General features: G+C 32.4%; 1 long non-coding RNA gene and 1 other non-coding gene across 2 annotated transcripts; one reads left to right on the top strand and one right to left on the bottom strand.

The window, feature by feature from the left end:
- Positions 1 to 774: 774 nt before the first annotated feature.
- On the bottom strand, positions 775 to 1,996 carry LOC115706656 (uncharacterized). Its single transcript, XR_009688062.1, has 4 exons — positions 1,770 to 1,996; positions 1,468 to 1,676; positions 1,198 to 1,354; positions 775 to 1,116 (listed from the first exon to the last, which is right to left on the bottom strand). It is a non-coding gene; the product is annotated as an uncharacterized LOC115706656 (long non-coding RNA).
- Positions 1,997 to 9,086: 7,090 nt separating this feature from the next.
- Positions 9,087 to 9,193, top strand: LOC133038617 (small nucleolar RNA R71). The gene has a single exon (XR_009688116.1). It is a non-coding gene; the product is annotated as a small nucleolar RNA R71 (small nucleolar RNA).
- The last annotated feature ends 14,556 nt before the right edge of the window (positions 9,194 to 23,749 follow it).

Raw genomic sequence — 23,749 nt, 5'->3', positions numbered from 1 at the left:
GATGACTCTATCGTCATACGGGATAAATCCCGAGAGTTACCATCAAGGCCACATGACTAGGCATCAATCATAAGGCCTTGGTCTATTAATGCCTTTAATCAACTTGGAAGATAAAATAGCTTGCATAACAACATCAATAAGAAGCAGCCAACTGATACACACATCACCATAGTGTGTAGGGCTGAATTCAACACCCTTGCCACTCTAGTTAAGGATATCACTACTCTAAAGCCAATAGATTATAGATTAGATCAAGAGTAGTGTTCTCCTCTCTTAGATCAAATCAAGGCATTCACTACTAGAAAAATGGGTTTTAGTGACACACATTGAGTAACTCTAAAACTATTTAGTGACACTTCAACGCGCGTCACTAATGAGGGTGACTGGAAAGATAGTTTTTAGTGACATTTCACACGTGTCACTGAACCCTTTTACATTCACTTTTTAGCCACACACATGAAGTGTCACTATATCCCTTTTTTTTTTTTTGTTATATTTTATTAATATTTTTAGAGATATAGTGACACACAAAAAAAGTCACTATACTTATTCATTTATTTATTTTAATAATTTTTTTAATATAAGGTTTTATTTTTTTATTTATTTTAATAATTAATATACTTATATATATATCAGATTTGTTTTATTTTAATTTTCAAATAAAACAACTTTTTTTTTTTTGAAATAGATATAAAAAAAAATGTATATATACATTTACATTCAATAATCAAAAATTATTTTACAGAAAAATAAAATAAAAATAAATAAAGTATATTGAACAAAAAAAATATTATTTTAAATCAATATAACAAGTATTGTTCAATACAACACTAAAAATTTAGGATAATTAAAAACAAAGTAAAAAATAGCTATGAACACATCCAGAAATAAAATTGAAATTTGAAAAAAGAAATTACAAGCAGAACCCTACAGCCACCATAGACGATGAGCCTAAAATCACCGGCGTTCGAATGTTGAGATCCACGAAACCCGCCACCTTAGACCAAGAACCTAGAGCTGTCAGCATTCGAATGACGAGATCAATGAACTCTGCCACCGTAAACCACAGACGACTTTGAATAGCGAGATCCACGACGACCTTCAAACATAGTCCTCCTGAAAAAATCAAAGACAGAGGGAGAGATTTATAGCTCGAAAAAAAATATACTGAGGGAGGCAAGGGACACGAAGGGAGACCTTGAGCGATTGGACAAAGGAGAAGCTATCGATCATAATGGCGAGAGATGTTTCTGCAAGCTTTTGTTAAAGTATTTTTCCTTAAAACATGATTAAAGAAATATTTTGTTGAGGCTATTGTAGCTGTGAACAAATATGGACTCCACCATCCCCCAACCTGTTAATAAGAATAAAATTCCATGTCACAAAGTTTTGGGAGCATTTCATTATGTATTTCCATAAAAGTAATAAATAAAAGCAAAGCAAAAAAAAAAGGAAAAACAAACTTACGAATCCAGGAGCTAGGAAAAAGAATGGAGTTTGAGGAGAATACTTGATTGTTACAAAAAATACATTAAACATCCATAAATTGTTTAAAAAATTTGGTCACAAAAAGGCGCTCCTCTTTCCATTATGGAAGGTACCATTGGATTTGTATTACAAAGGAGGAGCTCACAACTTTTTCCAATTAAATTATATGCTGTAACCATTATTTGTGCCTGCAAATTTAAATAAACAATTGTTTTCTTTGTCTTCAAATAAAAAATGTCTGGGAATATTTGTTAAATTTATTTAGTTTAATTAGTATGTACCTGTAATCCATCCTCTACGCCCTAAATCCGCAAAGTCTCAGGCGCTTGTCGCCAGAGGAAGCTGGGCAGCAACATCTGCCAAGAGAAAGGAAGAAGAGGCGAGAGGAAGAGATTGCAGAGGCGAGAGGAAGAGAGGCAGAGGAAGAGGCGAGAATATTATTAGGGTTTTTTTATGAAAGAGAAAGAAGGGTTCAGACCCAATTTATTTCTTTTTATTTTTTTTATTAATAAATGTTTTATATTTTTTGGTCAGTTTTTATGGGAAAAAAAGCTTTGGGTTTGAAATTATAGAAAACCGTGCTACCTTTTAGTGTTTTTATATTTTTTTTAATAATTAGGGCTGATTATTAATTATTATTTTTTAAAATAAAAAGGTGTATAGTGACACGCTACGCGTGTGAGCAAATTCGTATGCCAACGCGTTATGCGTGTCGCTAAATCCACGTGATTCACATGTGGCTTTAGCGACACGCATAACGTGTTGCCAAAGAGATTTCCTCACACGCGCGGCACGTCTCTATAGGCCGTAGTTTTTTTATTTTTATAAAATTATAAATTTTAGGTTTTAGTATTTAGTGACACTCCATATTTTTAGTGACTCGCATTTCGGGTGATAAACACCGAATATTTAGAGTCTAATAGTGTGTGTCACTAAAACCTACTCCTAATTTTTTAGTGACCCACACTATTATGCGTGTCACTATATAGTGTCACTAAAAGCCTAATTTGTAGTAGTGATTGGAGATCCCTTCAAAGTTTAGAAATCCAGTGTGGCATCCATACACTGGCAAAGAAGACTCTATCTCTCACATAGACAACTACAAAGTATAGACTGGCGTGCAAGGCATTAAAGACAATTCTCATTGTCAAATATTTCTAGCCACGCTACAAAAAGTAGCACAATAAAGGTATCTCAAGCTTTCTTTGGGATCTATGAATTTTTTGGAAAGCAAGCATTTTATAACCAATTATCCTCATCAAGGCACAGACTAATTGAGCCCAACGATTTGGTCTGCATCAAAAAATAAGAAGACGAACCTCTAAAGGATTACGTAATGGTTCTTATGTTAGGATTTATGCCCTAAAAGCAAGTAATTAATAGATAATATGTTGGTTTTATGGTACTAAATCACGTACGCATCGGACGGGTTTTGTATTATTTGATTATCATTGTACCATATCCCAATGAATCTCCCTATGTGTGTACATTAAATCAAAATAATAAATTAAATGTTTAGAATAAATACCTCTTGAAGACTATCAGGGTATTCTCGAAACTTCTCGTATATAGTATCCTATAATCTAGATAATGCAATTTGAACTCACACCAGTGTCTTCCAAATCGTTCCACCACACACAAGGAACAGTGTGGGCTATTACGATAAAGTGTATAATATATTCTTATTGATTTCTCAACCCACGAGCAAGAACACTTTCAGAGAGAAAACTGATTTATTTTTCTCTCTTAATTTTGAAAATTACAATGTAAAGTGATGTTCTAATTTCTCAAATTAGGCTTCTATTTATAGTAGTTAAATTTCTTTAATTAAATCATATTTAAATATTTAAATAAATAAATATTTATAACCGAATTTGGTTATTGATATTTATAAGGGAATCTCTCAACTACTTGAGAGATTATCTCAACAACCTTGAAATATCTATAATCACTTTTTAAATTAGATATTTACCTAACTAGATCAATTAAATAATTAAATAACTGAAAAAGACAATTTTCATTATACAAAAATAAATAATTACTATTTTGCCTATTTAAAATATATTTTTTTGAGCATCATTATACTACTATTTATCCCTACGTGCCCTTGACAGTGTTTCACAGTGGCGATTCAGGAACTATGGACCTATAATTCTAAGCCCCAATAAACTAGCTTATTTATTAATTATCATCAACCAAATAATCTTCATTTATTAATTCTATGATTATTCCACTAAAAATATAGAATTGAACTCTTATTAATTATAGAGTTATATTTACTGAGTTTTACTGTAGTGTCCATTGATACAATTAATATTCCAGTAATTAGCCCTCCATGCATTGGTTTGTAATTTATTTTGGTTAAATTACCATTTTACCCTTATAATTACTTCTTTATCCTTTAGTACTATTAAGTCAGTAGTGGAAGTATAATTTAGATCCCATCTAAATTTTGTGCACAATATTCTAGTTCTAGAATTTACACTTAAAGAGAACTAGCATTCGATCCATTAGGAAAGTCAAGATTCCATAATTGTAAATCATGTTCCCAAGCATCTACTTTATTAGATTCCCAAAATAGTAGTTGTAAGAATCATCTTATTTGAGAAACTTTAATGAGTGAATCAAAGAAACTAATAACATAAATAAGAGTTCATGATAACTCAGGATTTCAGCTGATCTACTATTGATTATCGTTATGATATGAATTGGATCTTTATGATAAATGGCATGTTAGTAAAGATAGTTGTATTCATATCGGTCCTTATCATATATACTATCTATTATAAATAGCACCTTCACTTTGATATCATACTACATCCGTAATTCGAACCGAGATTACTTGCACCGAAGAACGGGCATCAGTGAGCTGAACTAGCAACCATTGATTAAAGATTTAATAACTTTAATATGTTGCTGACTTTTTTATTCATAGCTTAGCGGTCCTAATTCTCTTTACAACTCCAAGCAACAACCTCATATATGAATAAGGAAATTTTTAATATTTAATACAAATAATTCAATAATAATATTAATAATTTAACATTCATACATATATCAAATGTTTAAATATTTATTTAATAATCAGAAATGTCTTTACAAGCTTTTCTAAGAATAAAGCCTAATAATCTCCCACTTGCCCTAAACGAAAACTAGGCATCTCCCTTAGTCCCATATCAGTAACATGACCCATAAAAGATTTTGTTGGTAACGTCTTTGGGAATGGATATGCTGTTTGGTTTTGTGCTCTAAATAAAACTCATTTCTATATAATCAGATTTACTAATTAATAAAAGATCATAAATCATTCTATGTTGCATGGTTCACATGATTTATTTCATGATTATGTTTAATGTATCAATTCTAATAAGTCTAGAACATATGTAAATATGTATATATTTATTCATGATTATAGTTGTTACGAAAATTATGATTTCTACGAAAGTATACGCAATCAAGTAGTATCTCACGCAAGTGAGGTCGAACCACAGGCAATTGGATTAAGTACTACTAAACTATACTTATGATTCTATCTGGTAAAACAATACTTTTGGCAATTTAAAGAAAATAATTCAGAAAATTAAAAAGAATATATGAAGATTAATCAAGATGAGAGATTAGGGAGGTGAATCCTGTTGATAAGTTACCAATGTTAATACCTAATTGCTATCCTTATCTTAATGTGAATGACAGATTATGAATTAACCTAACTCTTTTCAGATCTTTTAGGTTCTAAATCTCATGTTCTCTAATGAATTTCTTAATTAAATCAACATAAAATAAGCATTAAGTAATAATCTAATTGTCACTAAGGCTATGTAAATACTTTCGTCTCACATCAAAACCTAGACTATCCAATTTTATCATTCTCAATTCTCACTTTTCAGATTTTGAATTGAGATCATTAAACATGTAAAAGGTGATCAAACTTGCACATGGAATTAAACGCAAATATAGATAGTATTCACAAACAAGATGGAGGAATGACAATTATTTATTAACTAGGCATAAACTTAAACAACATTCATCATCCTCCCTTAATGGGAAATTTAGCTCATAAAAACAATAAAAACATCCATGATTAAATCTGAAACAAAACTAAACATAAAAGAAAGAATTAAGGGTAAAAGAAAGAAACTAGAAGGTGATATCGCTCCGGGTCTTCAAGATAGCTTCCTCTCCACCTTCATCCACTTTTTAGGTCTTTTTCTGCTTAGGTTGACCTTCTGAGTCGTATTCTTTATATAGGGATGAGAGGTGTGCCTCCAATTGAGAGAAAAATCAAAATTAGGTCAAAACCACGACATCCGTACCTAGTCGCGACTAGCCTTTAAGCTGGTCACGACAACAGGCAAACCTCGAAAATCAGGGGTTCAGCCAAAATCTCGAAGTCGCGACCACAGAAAAGGGTCGCGACCTGGCTCATTGGTGATTGCGACTATTGATGCATCTCGAGCAGTTTTTTCCAATTTTTTGCCAGTTTGTTTCGTCTTTTCACCATTTGACTAAATTTTAACTTTGACACCCCGGGAACCTGAAACAATAAAAATCAAGCGTAAAACCGCTCCAAAAGACACCAATAGATGAGAAAATGCTTACTTTACAGACCCGAAACATAGGCTAAATATAACCTAACAAAATTCCCCCATACTAGATTCTTACTCGCCCCCGAGTAAGCTAAAAAAACTAACTACGCTATCAGATAATCACTACACTGCTGACTCATGCTCTACTTTCTTCTTTGCATAAACTAGAATTTCGATCCTACTAACTCTAACAATTAACTCAGATGCTCACTTCATAACACTATGTATAACCACAAAATTTATCCATATGTGAAACATTGTTATAAAAGTTTTCCTCTTTCCAACAGTTCCACAGCCCGATAACTCATAAGCTTGCATGCTTACCTTTCTCCACTAATGTTGACAATATCCTCTGGAATCATTAGGTCTTTTCAAGGTTTAGGCATTATGGCTCAGATATTCAGAAATAAACAAAAGACGGTTTTGGCTCAAGATATTATAAGCACACAAACAGAACCCACAAGCTTCTTACTTTTCTTTTTTTTCAAACCCCATAATGTTCTCGCATTTACCAAGATTGAGAGAAGATATCTCTATTATTTTTTTCCCCAACATCACTGAATTTTTTCAAACACATTCTTACTTTTTATTGTGTTTTTGTGTTTTTTTTTTTCATTCATATTTCATTTTTTTTTTCTGTGACATTAAATTATACATTTTTTCTTTTCTCAATCTTGCAAGTTCTTCTCCCTCTCACTATTTTCTCACACTAAATATTTCTCCTCCCCCAAACTAATTATTTAGCTTATGGTATCATGGATAAAATGGTGAAGAAAAATTAATAGTGTGGTTACAATTTTTCGAGTCAATGGGTGCAAAACATAACGGGTTTAGGCTCAAAAGGTTAACTAGGGATACACATTATTGCAGTAGGCTTGAAAGGCTCAAACTATCCAACAAATGCCTAAGTCATATTCCAATTGAACACTATCAAGGATTTTGTCTCAAAAGAATAAACATGCAAGTTCTAAGCTATCCTGTCAATCTTACCACAAACCATAGTAAAACAATTATAACAATTTTCACAGATTGAGTAATTGCAAATATACATAGGTTTCTAAGCATCCAAACTAATCCAAAGAGTTAACAGAATCAAGCACAAAGTTATTTTACAATTTCAGATCACATTACACTAATCAGCAGTATACAACTATCCTCTAGCTTATTGCCATTCCTTAACTAAAACAAAAACTAAAACAAAAACTTAAAGTGTAGAAAATAAAATTTTTTAAATCTCTCCCCCTAAACTAAATATAACATTGCCCTCGATGTATACAATAAAATGCAGAGAGAAGAGACTTACCTGAGACCCTCTCAGAAAGGGTTTGGTGGACCCTTTTCATCCAAAAGAGCCCTCGTACTAAATGAAGAAAATTGACCACCAATAGTGTTGATTTCAGAGTTTTGCACAAGAGTAAGCTTACTTTCAGAATTACCACACATCAATCTTTTCCAACGCCGTCGAATCGTTCGAAGTCGCTCTTTAGGCTTTGCTTTCTTCTGATCAGCTTTAATAAAAGAACCCTTCACCATCTCAATCTTGCAACAGGTATGAATGTCGGTTGGAGCAAAAACATTAAAACTGACCTCCTCATCTAGCACTCGCAACTTTAACTTCCCCTTTTGAACATCTATTAATGCTCGGCCCGTAGCTAAGAATGGTCTTCCCAAAATAATGGGAATAGTTGAATCTTCCTCCATATCAAGAATTAGGAAATCAGCAGGGAAGATAAACTTACCAACCTTCACCAGTACATCTTCAATTATCCCACGAGGATGAGTCAAAGAACGATCTGCCAGTTGTAAAGTCACTGTTGTAGGCTTTGCTTTTCCCAATCCTAGCCTTTTGAAGACAGACAATGGCATTAGATTAATGCTTGCTCCCAGATCACATAGAGCTTTAGTTGCCACCGAACCCCCTATAGAGCATGGAATATTGAAACTACCCAAATCTTTAAGCTTGGGCGGTAGTTTCTTCTGCAAAATTGCACTACATTCCTCAGTTAATGCCACTGTTTCATAGTCCTCCATTTTTCTCTTCTTAGACAATATCTCCTTCATGAACTTCACAGAACGGGGCATTTGTTCCAAGGCTTCAGCAAAAGGAATGTTGATGTGTAATCTTTTAAAAACCTTTAGGAATTTTGTGAACTGCTTGTCTAGATTGGTCTTTCGGAGTCTCTGAGGATAAGGTATCTTCACATGATGATCAATACTGACTGGTGGAGAATGTTATTGTGGTGCAGGACTATCAGTAATCTTCTTATCTGATGATGTTTGAGTTGGTGCTGTTTGATCTTTAATCTCCTCATCCACTTGTTGTATCATCTCAGGCCCATCATATTTCTTTCCACTCCTCAAGGAAATTGCTTTACATTGCTCTTTTCTTTTTGCATCACTAGTGCTAGGTGAATTTCCTTGAGCTTGTTTTGCCACTTGAGTAGCCAATTGTCCATTTGAGTTTCTAGAGTTTTAATAGAGGCTCTAGTTTCCATCATGAATTGGAGCAATAAATCAGCTTGGATATTTAAGCCTCCACTAGGACTTTGTTGTTGCAGCTGTTGTTGGTTTTGTTGGGGCTAATTTCTCTGCTGCTAGAACCCCTGTTGGTTGTGCCCATAATTATTGTTTTGGGAATAGTTTCCAATGGCTTTTGCTTGATCCATTGGCAAATCATCCACATCTGCGTGACACTCAGAAAAGTGATGGGGACCTCCACATATCTCACAAACATCTTGAGCTTGTTTGGCTTCCCCTGCGATCAGCTTTGTTAGGGCCTCAACCTGAGCTGTCAGCTTTGTAATGGCATCAACTTCTAGCACACCAGCTACCTTCTTAGTTTGACTTCTTTTAGTTGGCCACTGCTGATTGTTTAGAGCCATCTCCTCCAATAGATCATAAGCCTCATTTGCACTCTTTCTCATAAAAGCTCCACCAGCTGCTGCATCTATAAGAGTTCTAGTGTTACCAACTAACCCATTGTAGAAATTGTGAACTAGCATCCACTTCTCTATACCATGATGAGGGCACTTTTTGATCAGATCTTTAAACCTCTCCCAGGACTCATGGAGAGATTCATTATCTTGTTGATAGAAGTTGTTGATTTCTCCTCGCAGCTTGGCAGACTTTGCTGGAGGAAAGAACTTTGACAAAAATTTCGTTGCCAAATCATTCCAGGTGGCAATAGAGTTGGGTGGCAGGGAATTCAACTAGCTCTTGGCTCGTTCTCTGAGCGAGAATGGGAACAGTCTCACACGAATGGCATCATCACTAACTCCATTAACTTTAAAAGTCTCACAAAGTTCCATGAAGTTCGAGAGATGCAGATTAGGATCTTCAGAAGGGAGGCCACCAAACTGAACTGAGGACTGCACCATTTGAAGTATGGCAGGGAGAATGTAATCTCTCAAGCTACGGCCATTAGCTTGATCTTCAACGGCACCACCATTATTACCGTTATTTGCAGCATTTGCATTCACATTAGCAGCCATGATTTCTGATGTTTCAGCAGTTGCTGAAACTCTCTCTTGCCTTTTGTTCCTCCTGTTCCTCCTACAAGTTTTCTCGATTTCAGGGTCGACGGGTAATACAACTGCTTGCCCTTGGCGGCGCATGCACTCAAGATACCTGAAATAGATAAAAGTAGCTTTGCAAGAGACAGGTTAGAAATTCAGCAAGAGAAATAAACCAAAGTAGAAGTTAGTATAATTTTGTGTAATATTAATCTTTAAACAATTCCCGGGCAACGGCGCCAAAAACTTATTACGAAAATTATGATTACTACGCAAGTATACGCAATCAAGTAGTATCTCACGCAAGTGAGGTCGAAGCACAGGGAATTGGATTAAGTACTACTAAACTATACTTATCATTCTATCTGGTAAAACAATACTTTTTGAAATTTAAAGAAAATAATTCAGAAAATTAAAAAGAATATATGAAGATTAATCAAGATGAGAGATTAGGGAGGTGAATCCTGTTGATAAGTTACCAATGTTAATACCTAATTGCTATCCTTATCTTAATGTGAATGACAGATTATGAATTAACCTAACTCTTTTCAGATCTTTTAGGTTCTAAATCTCATGTTCTCTAATTAACTTCTTAATTAAATCAACATAAAATCAGCATTAAGCAATAATCTAATTGTCATTAAGGCTATGTAAATACTTTCGTTTCACATCAAAGCCTAGACTATCCAATTTTAGCATTCTCAATTCTAACTTTTCATATTTCGAATTAAGATCATTAAACATGTAAAAGGTGATCAAACTTGCACATGGAATTAAACACAAATAAAGATAGTATTCACAAACAAGATGGAGGAATGGCAATTATTTATTAACTAGGCATAAACTTAAACAACATTCATCATTCTCCCTTAATTGGAAATTTAGCTCATAAAAACAATAAAAACATCCATGATTAAACCTGAAACAAAACTAAACATAAAAGAAAGAAGTAAGGGTAAAAGTAAGAAACTAGAAGGTGATATCGCTCCGTGTCTTCAAGATAGCTTCCTCTCCACCTTCATCCACTTTTTAGGTCTTCTTCTGCTTAGGTTGACCTTCTGAGTCGTATTCCTTATATAGGGATGAGAGGTGTGCCTCCAATTGAGAGAAAAATCAAAATTAGGTCAAGACCACGACATCCGTACCTAGTCGCGACTAGCCTTTAAGCTGATCGCGACTACAGGCAAACCTCAAAAATCAGGGGTTCTGCCAAAATCTCGAAGTCGCGACCACAGAAAAGGGTACCTTGCTCATTGGTGGTCGCGACTACTGATGCATCTCGAGCAGATTTTTCCAATTTTTTGCCAGTTTGTCCCGTCTTTTCACCATTTGACTGAATTTGAACTTTGACACCCCGGGAACTTGAAACAATAAATATCAAGCGTAAAACCGCTCCAAAAGACACCAATAGACGAGAAAATGCTTACTTTACAGACCCGAAACATAGGCTAAATATAACCTAACAATAGTGTCGTCCGGAAAGTGGAATATAATCATAATTATATGTTCAAAAGTTTGATTCTCATGATTTGTCATTCATTGTATTTAGACTGGCATGATAATCGGTGAAAAGGTATACTTACACCTTGGATAAGTGTTATGTCCTTTCCAAGGTATTGGCATAGTTTACCCATATCGAATGTATAGAGTATATATTGAAAGGGACCGATATTGATCTTGGATAAGATATCATAAACTTACTGTTATATCTTTCTAAGTCAATATCAATAGTTGATCTTAGGTCTATGATCTTAATCCTGATATAGTTAGGTTCAACTTAATTTTATTATTTATATTCTTTAAGTTGTTTGTGGAACCTAGTGGTTGTAGCAGATATTTACATCTTGGGAAAATTGTAGTTCAATTAAGTGGGAGCACTGATCATAGATATGGAATCTGTAGCTTCTATAAGTATTTAGAAGTGAAACGATGATTTCCTTCGAGCTTGGCTGAATAGAAATAAATGATTGAGATCTCATTTCAGTAATTATATTAGTTTACTGAAGTATCATTTAAAGGTAGCTAAGTGTTTTAAGGATAAAATACATTATAGAGTATAACGGTAAATTTATCCCTATTCAGTGTAGATCATCTATAGAGGATCATTGACTATTAGGATTGTAAAAATAGATAATCATAACGTATCTATATCTTGGTACAAGTAGAACATTCTATATAATTGAGAGTGTTATTCGATTCCAAATCTATTGTGGCGCAAGGCAGAATTAATAAGTTAAGGAATTTACTTGGTAAATTTTAAATCTACTTATTGGAAGCTCGATTATATATGCCAATGATTCTCTCACTAGTTGAGATAATACTGTTTGCATACTCAGTTAATTGATTTTAATTAATCAATTATAATTCTAAAATTAGACCATGTCTCATTTATGAATTTTCGCTAAGCAAAGGCTTAATGTGAAGAAAAGAGATTTTGGGGTTAATTTGTTAATTAAGAGACTTTGTATGGTCTAATTGATAAATAATATAAATGGTAATTATATTTGATAATTAATTATAATTATTAAATAAATAGTTTTGGCATTTATAGGATTGAATTGGAAAATATGGTATTATTGAAAGAAGAATAAGTGGTTGTAATAAAGTGGCAAAATTGTCACTAGAGATTGGTCTCTTTATGTGGCCGGCCTTAGTGTGCAATTTTACCCAATATTTTATTCTTTTTTAATCCATATGATTTAAACCTAAGCCGTAGTTGAAACACTATAAAAGGAACATGATACTCCCATCTCATCCAACTATTCAACTGAACTATTGCCTTCAACCAAATCAAACCTAGTTTTCTATGTCAGACAACTAGTAGATGAGAGACACCTTCTATACAGTTTTCAAGCCTCCTTCATTGTTCTTCATACTCGAGCCTATAATGATAGTGTCATGCCCACACATAGCAAGTCAAGTACTCAATCATAGTGAGTAAGATCGTGGTAACGAAACCCGAAGCAGAGAAAGATATCCAAGCTCAGATTTTGATAATACTCTGTGACAGAAAGGAACAAGGGTTAGAGATCTGAGCGAAAGGAGTCATATCTTTCGCTACAACCAATGTAAGGTTTTATAAACTCTTATGTGTTTAATTTCATTGTTTTATAGATATTCATACTTAGGATGTTAATGAACATACTTGTTAGTAAATCTAGGTCTTGGTAAAATATTCCCAACATCTGCCATGTTATGTTCTGGCACGATCTTCAAGATCGTCATATCACCTCTCTCTAATATATTTTTTTAGTAGATGGTACTTTCTCTCAATGTGCTTGCCTCTCTTATGACTCTTTGGTTCCTTGGAGTTGGCCACCGCTCCACTATTGTCACAATAAAGCACTAGAGGTTTCTCTACTTCGGATCTACTTCCAATGTAGTGTTGAATTTCTTCAACCAAACTACTTCTTTAGTTGCTTCACAACTTGCTATATATTTGGCTTCTATGGTTGAATCTGCAACACAGGTTTGCTTAATGCTTCTCGAGACTACAACTCCTCCACCAAGAGTAAATATTGATATAAATGTTAACTTTTGATTATCTTTGTCTAATTGAAAATCAGATTTAGTATGTCTAGTAGGATTTAACTCTCCACCAGAATATACAAGCATGAGATCTTTCGTTCTCCAAAGATACTTGAAAATGTGCTTTACATCAATCCAGTGTTCCAAACCTGGATTAGATTGGTAAAGACTAACAATCCCCACAATATAGCATATGTCAAGCCTTATACACAACATTGCATACATCATGTAACACCCTAACTAGCATAGGCGTATTACGTGATTTTTAAACGTACTGTGCAGCTCGTTGCTAATCAATGAGGTTTATGGAAATTGTGATTAATTAAAATTTTTGCTTTTTAATTAAACTTATATAATATTTTATACAAAATACTTTGGGATCCCATTTACAAAATGCTTTACAAAAAGTTTACTGCCTAATACAAATACTTGTCGCCCATCGACTAATTACAAAAGCACTACTGTCCCGATGATCGTACGCTCCAGGCCTAACCGCCCCGACATGTAAAATCTTCATCGGCTCGTCCTCACGGTTCCTCAGCCTTGGCCTTGCCCTTACCTACACATAAACATAGCACTGTGAGTCGACAAACTCAGTAAGAAAAGCATAAATCATAAAACATACATAATCCCGGGTTATGATCAGACGCCCATACCCCTGACCATAACCCTAACTATCGTGTCCCACGCGATACTGAGTCTCGAACGTTCGTACGATGGTACTATTGACAAAGTAACAGCCTATACTCGGTACACTGGTCATACTCCAGCTACTAGTCATACTCTAGCTTTACCGATGTGTTATAGTATCAACCTATACTCAGTTCACTGGTCGTACTCAAGCTGCTAGTCATACTCTAGCCTAACCGATGTGATATGGTCGGATAGTACAAAGCCAACATACATATCTAATGTAATCTAACAGGCTTCTTAACATGCACGCTAAACATGTAATACATATGCATACTGTTATACTAATCTTACCTCGATTCCGAATTCAGGTGTGCCGGTCAACCTGAGTGGAACGAACTGCACGGCGATTTACAGGCTCCTAAACCATAACAACCACAACACTAGATAAGTGATACGCTAAATCACTTCCCGGGGACTTAAACTAGAAACTAAAAGTTTCCCTATCGATAAAAAGCATGGCAATACCCTAAACAACATAAAAACGGGAAAAACTAGGGTTCCCAAAAATCCCCCAACTGGTAGACCGGTTCTGCAACCGGAATTCTGGTTCTGGGAATCCTGGAACATCATCCAAAATTCCGGTTGCACAACCGGAATTCCGATTCCTCGCAGGAAACACACAAAATTCCATAACTCATTCAAATAAAACCCAATTCATACCAAACCTTCCAGACCTGTTCTAAATACCCCAAAGAACATTTTCAAAGCATTAAAACAACCTAGAAATCACAGATACGAAAAATGCCATTAAAGCTCCAAGCTTTGAGTTCAAAACTCAAGCTTGGCTAAACCCCTCGAACATGCATTCAAACCTGTTTAAATTTACTTAAATATGCATAACTAAGCTTCTGCAACAACAGAAAACAACCACCACAAACACAGTAACCAAATTCTTCATTTTACCATAAAAACCAAGTTTTTCAGCTAAAATTCAAAACTTTAAACAACACAAATAACATGCATCATAAACAGATCTATTCTACTCAATTAAACAAGATTAAACCTCTGAAATTATATCACAAACACAGCAGCAACAACACTTCAAGTAAGCATGCAATTCATCATCATTTTTCTTCAAAATTCAAGAAAACAAACAAGAACAAGTTCAAGAACCTTACCAACAATTGAACTACACTTAGAATGGTTGAAAAGTGTTTGAAATGCTAAGAAAAACTCCCAGCCCTAGCAGCTCACACCAAGCCGAGAGAGAGAGAGAGAGAGAGAGAGAGAGAGAGAGAGAGAGAGAGAGAGAGAGAGAGAGAGAGAGAGAGAGAGAGAGAGAGAGAGAGAGAGAGAGAGAGAGAGAGAGAGAGAGAGAGAGAGAGCTTTGAGTGAAAATGCAATTTTATTGATCTTTCTTTGATTTTTCTTCTAATTTCCAATTTTGAATAAAATGAACAAATAAAAGATAATTTCTCTACTTATCTCAGCCAATATACAACCATAAAATCACATAATCAAATCACTTAGTCCACTAAAGGACAAAATATCCAAGGGGCAAAATGACCCATTTGCCCCTCCACACTAAAATAACATAAATGGGTACTAAAAGGGTATCTTGGGAATTTCTAAATTCCCGACCACTCCCGACATTCCCAATGTCTAATAAATCGGCCCAATATACTAACATGCTAAGTTGTGATTCTACTGAGCCAAACACCGAGTTCCATGTTGCCAGGCACCGGAAATGCAAAATTATGAAATTCACTATAAGACATAAAATGCATTTAAGAATTCAATAATAACAGCATAAATAATTATTTAAATATCTATAAATAATTTTCCATAATTAAACATAATAAACTGCTAATTTCCAAATTAAACTAAGCGGTCTTTACAACTATCCCCCCCTTAAAAGGATTTCGTCCCCGAAATCTAACCTGAACAACTCTGGATATTGAGCTCTCATATCTAACTCTAGCTCCTAGGTGGCTTCCTCCACCTTGCTGTTTCTCTAGAGTACCTTGACCAATGCCATGGTCTTATTCCGAAGGACTTTATCTTTTCTATCCAGGATCTGCACTGGCTGTTCTTCATATGTCTTATCTGGCTGCAGTTCAAGGCTCTCATAACTGAGTATATGAGTAGGATCTGAAACGTATTTTCTCAACATGGAGACATGGAATACGTTGTGAACTGCAGAAAGAGCTGGAGGCAACGCTAACCGGTATGCCACTTGACCTATCTTCTCGAGAATCTCGAAAGGTCCTATAAACATAGGGCATAACTTGCCTCTTATCTCGAAACGTTTCATCCCCTTCCTTGGAGACACCCTTAGAAACACATGGTCCCCTACTTGGAACTCAACATCTCTGCGTTTCGGATCTGCATAACTTTTCTGTCTACTCTGACAGGCAAGCATTCTAGCTTTTATTTTCTCAATCGCCTTATTGTTCCGCTGCACTGACTCCGGACCTAGGTATTTCCTCTCCCCTGTCTCATCCCAGCGGATGGGAGATCTACACTGTTGGATATTATTTTACCAGGATCTTAGATCTACTCACAAGTATGTTGATTAACACCCTAAATATGAACTTTCTAAAACGATGAAATAAACACATATAAAGTTTGGTAAACCTTACATTGGGTGCAGCGGAATAATATGACTCCTTTCGTTCAGATATCTATCCCTTGATTCCTTTGTGTAGCAGAGCATTATCAATATCTGAACCTGGATCTCTTTCTCTGATTCTTTAGTGCTGAAACTCCTTCTTACTGAAAGTCTTTCTTCACGATCTTCCTCACTATGGTTGAGGTATCACTTGCTGTGTGTGGGCACTACTCTAACACTAAGAATTTCGAAATTTCAATGAAGAAGAAAGAGGAGAAGAGGTCGGCCAAAGATAGGGAGAGAGAGAGGCTCAGTTTTTTCTGAATCAGAAGTGTAATTTTCCTGAAGCCTTCACTATCTATTTATAGCATTCCACTAGGGTTAGGTTTGAATTATTTGGCATTAAAATAATGAAAATATCAGTTTAAATTCCCTACAAAAGTTGTCGGCCCTATACAAGTGGATTTGGGCTTCTTTTTGCAATTTTGCAGTTTTATCTTTTCTGCATATGTTTTTCTCAAAAACGCCAATTTTCTAATTCAACCATTTAAATGCCAATTCTAACTATTTAATAACTATAAATAATTATTAAATAATATTGTCATTTATCATATTTATTAATTGAACCATACAAAGTATCATAATTAACAAATATGCCCCTATAAACTCTTTCTTTACAATTTCGCCCTTACTTAGTGAAAATTTCACAAATAGACATTCTAATTTGAGAATTATAATTGATTAATCAAAACCAATTATATGAGTCTTACAAGCAATATTATCTCAACTAGTGCGGGGACCATGGGTCTATATAACCGAGCTTCCAATAAGTAGATCGAGAAATTATTACTAAAATTCACTAACTAATTAATTCTTCGTTGAAATAAATCATGTGAAGCATGCAACATTAAATGTTATTTCTGATCTATATTAATAAGTAAATCTGATTATATTGAAATGAGTTTTATTAGGGCATAAAACCCAACAAACTTCCACTTGCACTAATATAAAAAAATGTGCATTTCAAATAATCTCAACACATTGATATACAAATCAAGTGTAGTAGTAGTAAACTCCTCGTAATAGGATCTGAAAGGATGAATTAAACCACAACCTTTCCTCCACTATTAATCTTCCTTAATCACAAAATCATTGATAATGTGAAATTCCTCGCTATATGTCTACTCTCTTGGGATACTGGATTCTATACATACATTTGGCAACTACTTTTGGTTAATCAAGAAATTAACACTAGTAGTTAAGGCAATTTGGAATGGTGCCAAAGTTGTATAGAGCTTTCCTTAGACTGAATAAGTACCTTTCCTGCAACTTTAACATTCAGTCCCTTTCTGGTAGACCTAGACACTTCAGATAGGTTTTTACACTTCTCCAAAATCACTATTCCACCCCCAGAGTAATCACCATCTTATCAGAAAGATTTTCTAGCACAAAGGCAAATCTCGAAATCTGATGTGGTGTAGTCTAAGAGTTTGAAACACACCCTTATAGACTAACATATAGTTCCTCTTCTTAATCTTAAGATTTACTTGATTGTCTTCCAATGTTACTCTCCTGGATTAATCTGATACATACTCATTACTCCCACTCAACAGCAGGTGTCTGGTCTAAGACATACAAAAGCATATCTAAGACCTCTCACTGTTGATTTAAGAAATTCTTTCATGGCTTTATCTTTTCTGGAATAGTTGAGACTTTTCCTTAGATAAATAAAATCTATGTCTAAGAAGTTGTGAAGCTTCTATAGATTGCCATTAGAAAGAAAATGCTTCAGCATCTTACTAAAGTAAGTTGCTTGCATTAGAGTAAGTAATTACCAGGTATACCACAAGCTATAGGTTCAGATAAACTCAAACCTATAATACTAGGAATAGGAAGTTTTGTTAAGTCCATAGAATAGACTTATTAACTAAAATTTCCCTTTATGTCCTTGTAATAGAAAACTTTAGGTTATTCCATGTGAATGGATTAAACCATAGTTCTATTGGCTTTTCTTCTTAGTTTCTTATCTTTGACAATCCATTACTTGTTTAAACTCACAATGGATTTTAATCACTAGTGTCTTCTACGTCATAAGAAGGTAAGTTCCTAGAAACTCTCCCACTACGACAAGGTACCGTGAATTATGTCTAAGAAAACTAAATGGTATTAACCTCTTTGGTTGTGACAAGACAACAGAGCAGTGGGATCATCATATGTCATATAAGATGATAGAACACTTTTGGAATCAAGAAATAAATATCTCCTTTATTTGCTACTTTATTTTCAGACTTAGTCATTATCTTAGAAAAGTAGTATTTGTTTGAACAAACACTTTCTTATCTATTGACTATGGGATGGTCCACCCCTAATCACTTAGAATAGCTAACAAAACATGGTTAACAGTTCTAGCTTTTCTTAAGATTTTGATTAGGTCATCCATGAATCTAGTAATGATTTACATTAAGTATACAACCAATACATCATTCTTAAATTGTATTACCATAGAAGGAATTAGGCAACGACTAGTAACTAATCATCAATATGCAACTCAAAATTTTTGGGGAGGTAAGTTTGGATATAAATCAAAAATGATCTTTGAACTGCATATCTACTAACTATTTCTCCACCCCTATCAGTTTGCAAGATCTTTAACCACTTACCTTAATGGATTTAACCATTGCTAGAAATTTAAGAAATTTTTCAAACATTTCAAATTTCTTTGCATAAGGTATAATCTAGAGTGATCGTTTAAGAATACAACGAAAAAACTCATATCCACCCCTGAATGTACATCCATCTGCGAATGAGATGAACTACTTTCAGTGGATATAGGCATATTAACTCTTTGCAGAGATTGATCTTGTCAAATCCACTATGAACAAGATACAAATGCCATAGATTAAAAAAATGTGGTAGTGTCTTTTCATGACTTAGGTTTAGTTACATCAAAGAATTCTTAGAATAGTGCAAGTGGATCCTGGTCACAGAATACCTAACTCATATTCCATACAGTTTGAATCCATTAATAGAAGATGGATATTAAACACTTGAGAAAGTGTAACTGTATTGTATTCTTGAATTAGAAATATAAGAAAATTTCTGTTTGGAATCTAAAATTAAAGTCAAAGACTTAAATTTATACCAAATATAATGAGTAATTCTATCTTGGACCACCACTACTAATTTAACTCTAAGTCAGATTTGCCCATAAAGTAGGAGATTTCTAAGATTGAGGATTTATATCAATTGGGAATAGAATTTCAGGATTATAATCATATGCGTCATTTAATTTCTTAAGAGAAAATATAGAATGACATGAAATGATTTATAGACCATTCATCCAATGATATGTTATTGAGCTTTTCGAAATGAATAAGCTAAGAGGAATTAGGATAATTTCGTTGTTTGAATAAGAATCAAACGATGCTTCGATTAGCGAAAGACAAAGTAATCTTATTTATATAATCTTCTTGTTTCATATTGTAAAAATACTAGTATAAGGTGTCATCAATTGATGAACAGCTAGATGTCGCATATACAATATTTATCTTTCGAGATCTAACACTATTATGTATGTCTAATGGTGAAAATCCATTAGGGATTTATCTCATCAGATAAACAAACCAAGTTAGACCAACAATGAAGATTCGAAATTAAACTACAACTTAATAACATAAAATAACATGGTTCAATATAAATTCATACACAATTCAAAAATTATTAAACATATAGCAAGTAGGAATGATAAGTGAAAATACTAAAACATATAATCCTAAATAATTTCCAAGGTTTTCAACAAACTGATATCAGTGTCCCGTTTAGGCGAGAGTCAAAGCTACCATTCATTGAATAGAGTTGTCAGCTCATCTAAAATGTTAAACATTCTAGCAACCTTTTATTCGATCAAGATTGGAATTCAGCGTTGTCCCGTTTAGGCGAGAGTCAAGGCAATTCTATCTTATGAGCTTCCACCATTGTTTCGCAATTTGCAAGTCAAATATGGTCGCCACCATTAGGATGATTCATACCATATAAAACACTTACAAACTATTTATCTTTCGAGATTAAACGGTGTGAAATTGCTAATGAACGTTCCTCCATTAGGGAGGATTACTCAGTAAAACAAACACGATGTAAAACCAACAATGGAGATCGAATATCTTAATAATAAAGCTCATTATTTAAAGAGAGTTGTATTTTCTTTGATTCTCTTTATTTAATCTATTTATTTTAAATATATATTTATTTAATTAAAATTTTCAATTTAGAATGAAAAATTCTAAATATAAATTTTAATTTAATATTTATAAATTTTACTTAGATGGATATGAAAATAACATGAATTATTTCGATCTTAGTAATAATTTCCAATAAATATTTAGAAAAATATTCAATTTAGGTTGTTACAAAATTAATTTAAATTAATTTACAACTCAAATTTAATTTTCTATAGATATATATTGCATTTCGAAAAATTAAAGTATTTAAGAATACACTTTTCGAAAATGCATGTTAAAATAAAATAAATCCTGGAAAAATTATTCTAATTTAATGTTGGCCCAAAATTAATTTACAACAAAAAATATAATTTTCCTATTTAATTAAATATATAAGAAAAATTTCAAATATTCATCATCATACTTAAATATTAATTTTCTATTTAATTAAATACATTAGAAAAATACTTCAAGCAAAAATATCACCTATCTAGATTTTCCTTTGACTAATTAATTAAATTTCTAATAAAATATATTTTACTTCCTTTATTTTAATTAATCATTAAATGAAAAAAATCATTGATTTAAGTTGGTCCAAAATTAAAATAAATAATTTACAACTTTAATCTATTTTTCAAGTAAAATTCGAAATTCCAGCATTTAAGAAATGCAATTTCGAAATTTGATTAATAAAATAAGAAGAAAAAATATATCTTGAAAATAATTTAAATTTAGTGGAAAAAATAAATTTCAACTAAAAATAATTTTCTATTTAATTAAGTGTCATGAAAAAGAAATATTTAAGTATCATGATGAAAATCAACTTAGATATTTAATTTTCAAATTAAATAAATGTATTAAATTCAAAAAATAAATAATTAAGTGTAGAGAAGGCTTAATTATTAATCTCTAGTTTAATACTAGGAAAAACATACTTAAAATAAATTGTACCAAAATTAATTATTTAAATAATTAATTTCACAATGTATACTATTTTCCTATTTAATATTAGAAATAATAAGTAGTCTAGAAATAACTATCTAGAAAATATCTTATTTGACTAAGTATCTTTTCCACAAAATTTGAAAAAATATCTAATTTAAGTTGTATTAGAAAAAAATCTAGAACTTAAATATTTTCAAATTTAAATTTAATTAAATATCAGAAATTAAGTTGTAACCACTTAATTTGAAAATATTCCATTTTAAGTTAATATTCGAAAATATATCAACTTAAAAAAAATATATCTAAAGAATCTTAATAATCCATTCCTAAAATTCCTCAACTTAGTTTTGAAATTTTAAATCCAAAAGATATTCAGATTTAAGGTGATTAGTTATAGATAACTAAATATAAACTTAAATAGGAATATTTAATGAAAAATATAAATTAAGCTTCAGAAAGAATCTAGATGGTTATAATTCTATATTTAATTAAATACATGAAAATACATATAGTTTAGCTTAGAATAAAAATTCTTTAAACTATGGTTTTCTTAAATTAATTTCAAAATAAATGAAATTAATTATGTTGCTAATCAATTTTATTAGGTTAAACTAATTTAATTAACCTAGTACAGTTATCCAAATCACGCAAATGGGCCTTCACAATTGGGGTAGTTCATGTGAGGGGGTGCTGGGTTCAGTATGTCGTACCCACTACTATGGCTCCCAACTCTCACACAAGGCCCAAAAGAGAGGAATTTAACCTTAAAATGAACAACTGTTATTAATTGAATAGGCCCAAAAACTAAATGGGCCTAAATAAAATCTATCAAGAACTATGATATTTTATTTAGCAACAACAACCTATATGCATCTATAATGAAATTAAACACATAGGCTCACACAGGCACACTTTGGATGGGTCCTATCATGTTGCTAGGTCATACACAGATGAAAGAAGATTGTAAATATACCTGTTACAAATTATTTACTTGACCAAGGGAGCCATGAGTTAAAATCAGATCATTGGATCTGTCAATAAGTTAACCATGGCTATTTGCAATCAAGCAATAATAGGTTTTAAAAACTTACAAACAAGCTAAAACACATACTCATGCAACAAGGTTAGTTGGATAGTTGGATGTAGGATTTATTTAATTTTAAATAATTAAATTTTGAAAAAAAAATAATTAAATAAAAAAATATTTAATTTTTCGAAAATATTGAAAAGATATATATATATTTCGAAATTAATTAATAAATAATATTTAAAATTAAACGTACAATTTTGAAAAATTAGGTTTCAACTAACCTAAATATCATTTTAAAATTTGCTAACTACTTTTAAAATTTAATGTTATTTTATAAATAAAAATTAAATAAAAAATTAAGAAAAGATAAATAAATATCTTTTTCAGATTTTATAATTTAATTTAAATAAATTAAATAACAAAATTTAAAAGTTAGCAAAATATCTTACATTATTTAAAATTACATGATTATAGTTATCTTATTTTAAATTTAAATCAGGTCAAATTATTTAAAAAAAAAAATTAATTTAAAAAATTTAATATCTGACCTTAAATTTAAAAATAAGACAAGATATAATCAAATTTAAAAATAAGATATATAATTAAGCAAAAAAGATAGATATTGACTATTTCAAATTTAAATTATATTAATATCATGAATTAAATTTAAAAAATATTAAATAAATTAATTATGATAATTAGAATTGAATTAGGAATAGTAAATGTATAAATACAGAACTACACAAAAAATTGGAAGTTAATTTCATGAAAAAGCATGAAAAAACGAAGAAAAACAAAAAAATTGCAAGCTGTACGGACGGGATGCTGTGCATACCCGTCCGCACGCGTGCATGGGTGATTTGGGCGTGCAAACTCGGCGCATGGGAAATTTGCATGATTTCCGCGCGCGCAACTTTGTTGCTCAATCCCAAAATTTTTCCAAAACTTCAAAAAATCATAACTAATTCAAATTAAATCGAAATTGAGTTCTGTAAAAAAGTAAAGTGCTTAATTTTTTCCATACTATCCAATAAAAATTATTCCAGAAACAGATATTCAATTATTTTTCATGAAAATTCAAAAACATCAATCAGTCATCAAATAACACTCAATACAACATGATACCATCCAAAACATCAAACAATCGTTTTAAAGTCTAAATTTCTTGCAAGCAAATCAATTACCATGGCTCTGATACC

Source organism: Cannabis sativa, chromosome 5, assembly GCF_029168945.1.
Source record: "Cannabis sativa cultivar Pink pepper isolate KNU-18-1 chromosome 5, ASM2916894v1, whole genome shotgun sequence".
Lineage (NCBI taxonomy): Eukaryota > Viridiplantae > Streptophyta > Magnoliopsida > Rosales > Cannabaceae > Cannabis > Cannabis sativa.
This window is presented reverse-complemented; position numbering and strand designations above follow the sequence as displayed.